We start from the raw sequence: 8,552 nt of genomic DNA, 5'->3' as shown, positions 1-8,552 counted from the left end.
GACTCGCCGACAACGAGCTACTGAAACTTTAGCTGAATTTGCACGCGAGTTGAACAATCTCTCAAATGACTGCAATTACCAGGCCGTAACCGCGGCCGAACATAGGGAGCTTGCTGTGCGGGATGTTTTTGTAGCGGGCCTTCAATCTAGCTATGTATGCCAGAGACTATTAGAAAATGGGGCCCAGGGCTTAGAGACTACTGTAGAGGCTGCTATCACGATGGAAGTTTCCTTCCGCAGCCTCAACTCGTTTCCCGCGGACCCCGCTAACCCCACATGGGCCCCCGACCTGAGGAACCCCCAAAGCCTGTGCCACAAGGCCCCCCAGCTATCACGCTGCCACAGCCGGTCCTACTGTCCCAGTCAACTACTTAAACTATCCAGCTGCTCCAGCTAATTACTCAGCTCCCCAGCTGCTCCAGCTAATTACTCAGCTCCCCCAGCCAGCTACTCAGCTCGCCAAACCAGTTATTCAACTGCTCCAGCCTGCCACTTCTGTGGACAAAGCCAGTACCCGCGGCAGCACTGCTCAGCCCGACCCGCGACCTGCAGCAGCTGCGGGAAGAAAGGCCACTATGCTAAAGTGTGCCTCGGCAGAAGGGCCCCAGCCCTCAACACCCCAACAGTCCAAAAACATCGGCCCCAACACCAGCAGGCCCGCGGGGCCCGAAACGCTGCGGCCTACGGTCAGGCTCTGCCCCCTCCCGCCATGTGCGATCCATGGGGGCCGCCATCTTGGCAGACCTCCACCATGCGGCCGGCCACATATGATCCACGGGCCCTAGCTGCATCCCCAGACTCAAACAGCTCATCGGAGGAGTACGACCGCCCCGGGCAGTCACTACATGGTCCGCAACTCAGCGCAGTGTTCCTGCATCAAGCTCGCCAGAACGCAGCGGCATCTACTCGACAGGATGCCCGATCGGAAGAATTCGACTCCCCCGGGCACCCACCACACGGCCCGTAACTCACCACGGTCACCCTCGACCAATCTCGCCCCAAGCATCTGAGAAATTCGATGACGGAGATCCAGATCAACGGGTACAACACGTTGTGCCTCTTCGACTCCGGGAGCACAGAGAGCTTCATACACCCAGAGCTGGTAAGACGCTGTTCCCTCCCTATTTATCCCGTCAACCAAACTATCCCCCTCGCTTCACAGAGAGCTTCATACACCCAGAGCTGGTAAGACGCTGTTCCCTCCCTATTTATCCCGTCAGCCAAACTATCACCCTCGCTTTGGGCTCCCATTCCATCCAAATCCAAGGCCGCACTACAGCAACGCTAACAATTCGAGGCGCTAGCTATTCCAAATTTAAACTGTATGTCTTGCTCGACCTCTGCGCGCCACTCCTCTTAGGCTTCGATTTCCAATGTAATCTCAAGAGTCTCACCCTCAGGTTCGGCGGGCCCCTGCCCCCACTCACTATCTGCAGCCTCGCCATGCTGTGCATCGCCCCCCCCTCCTCTCTTCGCCAACCTCACCCCGGATTGCAAACCGGTAGCCACCCGGAGCAGGCGGTACAGCCTGCAGGATAGGGTATTTATCAGAACGGAGGTCCGACGGCTGCTCAGTGAGGGGATCATAGAGGCCAGTAACAGTCCCTGGAGAGCTCAGGTGGTGGTCGTCAAGACCGGGGAAAAATTCCGCATGGTCGTCGATTATAGCCAGACCATCAATCGCTTTACGCTCCTAGACGCGTATCCCCTCCCCAGAATCGCAGACATGGTAAACCAGATCGCCCAATATCGGGTATTTTCCACGGTGGATCTGAAGTCTACATACCACCAGCTCCCAATCCGCCCGGAGGACCGCCACTACACGGCATTCGAGGCCGATGGCCGCCTCTTCCATTTCCTCCGGGTTCCCTTTGGTGTCACTAACGGGGTTTCGGTGTTCCAACGAGCAATGGACCGAATGGTAGACCAGTACGGGCTGCGGGCCACGTTTCCGTATCTGGATAATGTTACCATCTGCGGCCATGACCAGCAGGACCACGATGCCAACCTCCACCGTTTTCTCCAGGCGGCCCAAAAATTAAACCTTACATATAACAAGGAGAAATGGGTGTTCCGCACAAACAGACTAGCCATCCTCGGCTACGTCGTGGAGAACGGAGTCCCCAGCCCAAACTCCCCCTTCCTCATGGCCCTCAAACGGTGCTTGGGGCTCTTTTCGTACTATGCCCAGTGGGCCCCCCAATATGCGGACAAAGCCCGCCCAAACTTCAAGGTCACACTATTTCCCCTGTCTGCTGAGGCGCGCCAAGCCTTCAGCTGCATCAGGGATGACATCGCCAAAGCAGCCATGCGGGCGGTGGATGAATCCACTCCCTTTCAGGTTGAGAGTGACGCCTCAGAGGTAGCTCTAGCAGCCACTTTAAACCAAGCAGGGCGGGCCGTTGCATTTTTCTCCCGTACCCTATCCGCTTCAGAACTCCGACACTCCTCAGTCGAGAAGGAAGCACAAGCCATCATGGAGGCTGTCCGACACTGAAGGCACTACCTCGCAGGTAGGAGGTTCACCCTCATTACTGACCAACGGTCGGTCGCCTTCATGTTCGACAACTCGCAAAGGGGCAAAATTAAAAATGACAAAATTCTTCGGTGGAGGATTGAACTCTCCACCTACAATTACGATATCAAATATCGACTGGGGAAGCTCAACGAGCCCTCGGATGCCCTATCCCGCGGGACATGCGCCAGCGCGCAAATCAGCTGCCTAAAAGCCATCCACGATGACCTCTGCCACCCAGGGGTCACCCGGCTCACCCACTACATCAGAGCCCGAAACTTGCCTTTCTCCAACGAGGAGGTAAAAGCGGTCACCAGGGACTGCCCGATCTGTGCGGAGTGCAAACCGCACTTCTACAGACCAGACAGGGCCCACCTGGTCAAGGCGTCTAGGCCCTTTGAATGCCTTGCGATCGATTTCAAAGGGCCACTCCCCTCCACTAACAAAAACATTTACTTCCTTAACATTATTGACGAGTTCTCCCGATTCCCCTTCGCCATCCCATGCCCCGATATGACCTCCCACACAGTCATTAGGGCCCTGCATAGTGTCTTCACCCTGTTCGGTTTCCCCAGCTACGTGCACAGCGACCGGGGTGTGTCCTTTATGAGTGACGAGCTGCGTCAGTACCTGCTCGACAAGGGCATCGCCTCGAGCAGGACTACCAGTTACAACTCCAGGGGGAACGGACAGGTGGAGAGGGAGAACGCGATGGTCTGGAAGACCGTCCTACTGACCCTCAGGTCCAGGAAGCTCCAAGTTTCCCAATGGCAGGAAGTCCTCCCTGACGCGCTCCACGCAATTAGATCCCTCCTGTGTATAGCTACCAACTAAACTCCCCACGAGCGGCTCTTCATTTTTTCCAGGGTCACTACCACAGGGGTCTCACTTCCGGCGTGGCTGAGGACGCCAGGCCCGGTTCTCCTAAGGAAGCACGTCAGGGCGCACAAGACCGACCCCATTGTTGAAAAGGTGCACCTGCTTCATCCCAACCCACAGTACGCTTTTGTTGAGTTCCCGGATGGTCGCCAGGACACAGTATCCCTCCGGGACCTGGCACCCGCTGGATCCAGCCCCCCATCTACCCCCACCGAGGAACTCCTTTCCCCGTTCCCTATGCGGCTGCCCCCTTGCGTCCCCGATTCTGCGAGCTCATCCCACCAGTCCTGAGCGCCAGCACCAGCCCGCCCCCCGCACCCCCAGTCTCCATTCGACCAGGAGGTGTATGAGGCTCGGACAAGACTTGCCCCGGAGCCGGCAACCATACCCCAGACCTCGACGCCCGCCCAGCCACCGCAAGAGGCTGCAACCCCGGTGCTCCACAGATTAAAACGGACAATTCGTCCACCGGACAGACTGACTCTTTGAGCCATCACCCCCGCCGGACTTGATTTTTTAACAGGGGGTGAATGTGGTGAATGTGATTCACACTATATATAGTTGCCAATATCACTCCATGTATATATGTTCGTTATCTACCCACTGTAAGTGCAGTTGCACTATCCGACCACCGGGGGAGTCGCTCTGGGAGTACGCGAGAGTTTGTACTGGGCTCCTCCCTTGGCTCTGCCCAGGACTCCTCCCCCTGGGACCGATGTATAAAGATCAGTGCCTTAGAGCCAGCCTGCCAGTTCACCTGAAGTTCAACGACGAATAGGCTGGCTCTATTGTAAGTGTATTAAAGCCTCTGTTCAGATCCAACTACGTGTGTTCGCTGAATTGATGGTTCCATCAAGTAGCCCGGAGACGGCTCTTGTTAATGTGGAGAGACGCGAAACCCCCAAGTGTGGAGACTTGGTTCAGTGACATGGCTGGGTTGCTAAGTTTGGAAAGGATAAAGTTTGCCTTAAGAGGGTCCTTGCAGGGGCTCTCCAGGCGGTGGCAACCGTTCCTTGACTTTCTCGCGGAACGTTAAGTGGAGGTCAGCAGCAGCAGCAAACCAGGGGGCGGGGGGGGGGGGGGCGGTATGGGTGGTGGATTGATTTTACTTGCAAAGGGCAGATACCCCACCTTGCTTTGATAAGTTGTTAATTTGTTTTTCTTTATTATTACTATTATGTTTTTGTTTTCTTTCTGTGGTGGTTTGTAAACCACTCCCACAATCACTTCGCCCATCTTCAAGCTACCCTAAGTTTATGTTCACCAGAGGATTTATTTTAGTCTCTCTGTGAATATTGCTAATCAGAGTCTCTTGCTCCAATATCCCTTCTGAGCAACAAATATTTAGGGATTGACACATTCCTGGATCACTTAAAATTTTTATATCTTTTCACATTTTATTTTGTAAACATGAAGAAACTTTACCTTCACATTCAAAATCAAAATAGGGGCTGTTTATCTCAGGGCTAAATCGCTGGCTTTGAAAGCAGACCAAGCAGGCCAGCAGCACGGTTCAATTCCTGTAACAGCCTCCCCGAACAGGCGCCGGAATGTGGCGACTAGGGGCTTTTCACAGTAACTTCATTTGAAGCCTACTCGTGACAATAAGCGATTTTCATTTCATTTCATTTCAAAATCCTTACACACATCAGCCACCTGATGTTCACTCTGCCTCTGTACAGGTAGTGCACACATTTTCACTCATCTTGTCTGGTCTTCTCAGTCTAAAAATCCTACCAGTTTTTCTTGTTCTCTAGTCCATGAGTCGATATTTAATTTCTTAAAAATGATAAGTGAAACCGACTTGCCATTTAACACCCAGCATAATGATTTTGTATGGCCCAGTTTATTACAATGAACCCATTTAACTTTACTCAAATCCCTCATTCCCTCAGCACCATCTGTTTACTTTGAGGTGAAGCCTCCTTGGAATTTTCAACCATTCCCTCTCTTGCTTGACTGCCTTTTCTCACACTTTCCCATGTTCTGTCTTTCTCAGATTTAAAAGTGTGTCAAGAAAAGTCTTTGACCTATGAACCAATTTGTCCTCAACAGCAAGTTTGCAGTTTCCCTCGCAATTTTAACTCTTTGTTCCTTCACGAGTTCTGTCACTGCAGGTAGTGAATCTTTGAATTATTCCAACATAATTACTGCCTAAGAGCCTCATAGGTTCTTTTTATTTTTAATACTCTCACCCACCTACCAAATTACTTGTTCAACCCTTTCAAATTCAATACAAGTCTTTCCAGACTGTTGTCTTACATTTTGAAACTTTTGACCTGGTACTAACTTATAATGTGAAGATGCCAGCGTTGGATTGGGGTGAGCACAGTAAGAAGTCTTACAACACCAGGTTAATGTCCAACAGGTTTGTTTCAAACACTAGCTTTCGGAGCACTGCTCCTTCCTCAGGTGAATGAAGAGGTATGTTCCAGAAACATATATATAGACAAATTCAAAGATGCCAGACAATGCTTAGAATGCGAGCATTTGCAGGTAATCAAGTCTTTACAGATCCAGAGATAGGGGTAACCCCAGGTTAAAGAGGTGTGAATTGTCTCAAGCCAGGACAGTTGGTAGGATTTTGCAAGCCCAGGCCAGATGGTGGGGTATGAATGTAATGCGACATGAATCCCAGGTCCCGGTTGAGACCGCACTCATGTGTGCGGAACTTTGCTATAAGTTTCTGCTCGGTGATTCTGCATTGTCATGCGTCCTGAAGGCCGCCTTGGAGAACGCTTACCTGGGGATCAGAGGCTGAATGCCCTTGACTGCTGAAGTGTTCCCCGACTGGAAGGGAACATTCCTGCCTGGTGATTGTTGCGCAGTGTCCATTCATTCGCTGTCGCAGCGTCTGCTTGGTCTCGCCAATGTACCACGCTTCGGGTCATCCTTTCCTGCAGCGTAGGAGGTAGAAAACGTTGGCTGAGTTGCACGAGTATGTACCACGTATCTGGTGGGTGGTGTTCTCATGTGTAATGGTGGTATCCATGTCGATGATCTGGCACGTCTTGCAGAGATTGCCATGGCAGGGTTGTGTGGTGTCGTAGTGATGTGTTGAAGGCTGCGAAGAAGATGTAGTTTCTCCGCTCCGGGAAAGTACTGGACGACGAAGGGTACTCTGTCGGTTGTGTCCCGTGTTTGTCTTCTGAGGAGGTCGGTGCGGTTTTTTGCTGTGGCGCGTTGGAACTGTCGATCGATGAGTCGAGCGCCATACCCCGTTCGTATGAGGGCATCTTTCAGCATCTGCAGATGTCTGTTACGCTCCTGCTCGTCTGAGCAGATCCTGTGTATACGGAGGGTTTGTCCATAGGGGATGGCTTCTTTAATGTGTTTAGGTTGGAAGCTGGAGAAGTGGAGCATCGTGAGGTTATCCGAGGGCTTGCGGTAAATCGAAGTGCTGAGGTGACCGTCCTTGATGGAGATGAGTATGTCCAAGAATGCAACTGATTTTGAAGAGTAGTCCATGGTGAGTCTGATGGTGGGATGGAACTTACTGATGCCATCGTGTAGTCGTTTCAGTGATTCTTCGCCGTGGGTCCAAAGGGAAAAAATGTCATTGATGTATCTGGTGTATAACGTCGGTTGAAGGACCTGTGCGGTGAGGTGGTCTTGTTCAAACTTGTGCATGAAGATGTTAGCATATTGAGGTGCTAATTTGGTCCCCATGGCTGTTCCGTGCGTCTGGATGAAGAATTTGTTGTCGAAGGTGAAGACGTGATTCAGAATGAAGCGGATGAGTTGCAGAATTGCGTCTGGAGATTGGCAGTTGTCGGTGTTGACTACTGAGGCTGTTGCAACAATGCCGTCGTCATGGGGGATGCTGGTGTAGAGTGCCGAGACGTCCATTGTGACGAGAAATGTTCTTGGTTCAACTGGTCCATGGGTGCTGAGTTTCTGTAGGAAGTCCGTCGTGTCGCGACAGAAGCTGGGTGTACCTTGTACGATGGGTTTCAAGATGCCCTCGATGTGGCCAGAGAGGTTCTCACACAGGGTCCCATTGCCTGAAACGATAGGACGGCCTGGTGTGTTGGCCTTGTGTATTTTCGGGAGGCAGTAGAGATCTCCAATGTGGGGAGTACATGGGATGAGAGCACGTAGGGTGCTCTGAAGATCTGGATCCAAGGTCTTGATCAGTCTGTTGAGTTGGCGGATGTGTTTCTTGGTTGGATCTGCGGGTAACTGTCTGTAGTGTTCCTGGTTGTTGAGTTGTCGGTATACTTCTTTGCAGTAGTCTGCTCTGTTCAGTATGACGGTGGCCCCTCCTTTGTCTGCTGGTTTGATGACGATGTTGCGGTTGGTCTTGAGCGCGCGGATGGCATTGCGTTGTGCTTGCGTGACGTTCGGGGCTGTCTTGTGAATGCGACTGATGAATCTGGCATTGACACGACTCCTGACGGCTTGAGCATACATGTCGAGTCTAGGGCAGCGGCCTTCCGGAGGAGTCCAATTCGACTCTTTGCTCTTCGGTTGCCACACCGCAGATCTCTCAGTCTGCTGTTCCGGTTTATTGGTAGTCTCCTTGGGTTCGCTGTCGGCCTCTTGGGGTCTGTGGAAGAATTTCCGGAGCCTCATTTGCCTGATGAATTCCTCCGTGTCTGCCGCGAGACTGATGGGGTCCATTTTGGTGGTGGTGCAGAAATTGAGCCCTCTGCTGAGGACTTCGATTTCATCTGGTTGAAGGGTGTCGACAAGTCCGAAAAGTTGACAATAGATTTCCCTGTATTGTTTTCTATTGTGGTACCGGGGGAGGCTTGGTTGCTGCTGGTGGTGATGCCGAGTTTCTCAAGCTTCCTGTTCTTGGTGTGCATATAGGTGGCATAGTATCGTTGTCTCATCTGTTTGACGGTGTTCCGCAGCTGGTCTGCTGCGTCCTGAGCGCAAGTTGAGAATATGGCCTCTATCTTGGTTTCCAGGTTGCGTCGCCTGCTGTAGAGCTGGCGTACGAGGTGGCACTCAATATAACTTTCTTCACTATATCATAGTGCCCAGACTTTCGTCTGCCAAAGACATATAGACTTCACTAGCCCTCCCTTCCACTTCCTCATCCAAGTCATTTATAAAAACCATTTATTTTGCTTTTCCTTTTCTTTTCCCTGTATTTCTAAATATTTCATTTCTAATTGAATTTTAGATTATTCAATTTCCTCCTTTTTGA

Source organism: Scyliorhinus canicula, chromosome 9 (assembly GCF_902713615.1).
Source record: "Scyliorhinus canicula chromosome 9, sScyCan1.1, whole genome shotgun sequence".
Taxonomy (NCBI): domain Eukaryota; kingdom Metazoa; phylum Chordata; class Chondrichthyes; order Carcharhiniformes; family Scyliorhinidae; genus Scyliorhinus; species Scyliorhinus canicula.
Note: the sequence above shows the minus strand (reverse complement) of the source record.